General features: G+C 40.1%; 1 pseudogene across 1 annotated transcript; it reads left to right on the top strand.

Annotated features, from left to right (window-relative positions):
• The first annotated feature begins 346 nt into the window (after positions 1–346).
• Positions 347–788, top strand: LOC105536888 (annotated as a pseudogene). Its single transcript, XR_001005637.1, has one exon. The product of XR_001005637.1 is annotated as a 60S ribosomal protein L27 pseudogene (transcript).
• Positions 789–1,226: the final 438 nt, after the last annotated feature.

Here is a 1,226-nt window from a genome sequence, read left to right on the forward strand (position 1 = left end):
TCTCAAATTAAAGCTGAACGAAGGAATTTAACAAGCTCAAAAAGACCCACAATCTAAAGAGCCCCTTCTGTGAGTTGAAAAATAAACTGTAATTGCTGTTTGCTTTACATTTGTATTGAAGGGTATGTGCGAACTCTTTCCAGAGAGGAAAAAAAATGTAAATTTTTACCCTCATTCAATTTATTTGGCTGCTACTGTATTATTTGAAAGTATGCATCATAAATTTTATACATCGTTTAATAACATTTCAATATTGCAACTTTTATTTAACCCTCAACTCTTTTGTTGCAAAGCTTGTGAGTTATTGTAATTTAAAAACACAGATTCCGGTTCTTCTTTCCTTTTTGCTGTAGGCCTGAGTGGTTGCTGCCGAAATGGGCAAGTTCATGAAACCTGGGAAGGTGGTGCTTGTCCTGGCTGGACGCTACTCTGGACGCAAAGCCGTCATCGTGAAGAACATTGATGATGGCACCTCAGATCGCCCCTAGAGCCATGCTCTGGTGGCTGGAATTAACTGCTACCCCCGCAAAGTGACAGCTGCCATGGGCAAGAAGATAGCCAAGAGGTCAAAGATCAAGTCTTTTGTGAAAGTTTATAACTACAATCACCTAATGCCCACAAGGTACTCTGTGGATATCCCCTTGGACAAAACTGTCGTCAATAAGGATGTCTTCAGAGATCCTGCTCTTAAACGCAAGGCCCGACGAGAGGCCAAGGTCAAGTTTGAAGAGAGATGCAAGACAGGCAAGAACAAGTGGTTCTTCCAGAAGCTGCGATTTTAGATGCTTTGTTTTGGTCATTAAAAATTAGAAAGGAAAGAAAGAAAAAAATAAAAATAAAAATAAAAACACAGATTCCAATGTGCCCCATATAACTGGGGGTAAAGACATTCTTACGTTCTTTCAGTACTGGCCACATGACAATCTATCCCCCACCAACATCTACACAGTGAGAGGATTTGAGACAGGATCTCATAAGTAAGTGTGATGAATACCTGTTGAGATGTCTTCTGATGGCTGCTCTGTGGACTTGGCATAAGAAGCCATGAAGCCTCCCAAGACCGAAAGACAGAGTCCCAGATGTCTATAAGCATGCCAATTATCAAAGAAACAAAATCGGAGAATGATTACAAAGAACAAGACAAATGTCCAGCTTTGTCAGTTTGCTCATCTGTGTGATAAAGAAATCTGTATGTCAACATTTTTCATTTGTTAACACAATGCCCC

This window comes from Mandrillus leucophaeus, unplaced genomic scaffold (assembly GCF_000951045.1).
Source record: "Mandrillus leucophaeus isolate KB7577 unplaced genomic scaffold, Mleu.le_1.0 Scaffold165, whole genome shotgun sequence".
In the NCBI taxonomy this organism is placed as follows: Eukaryota; Metazoa; Chordata; class Mammalia; order Primates; family Cercopithecidae; genus Mandrillus; species Mandrillus leucophaeus.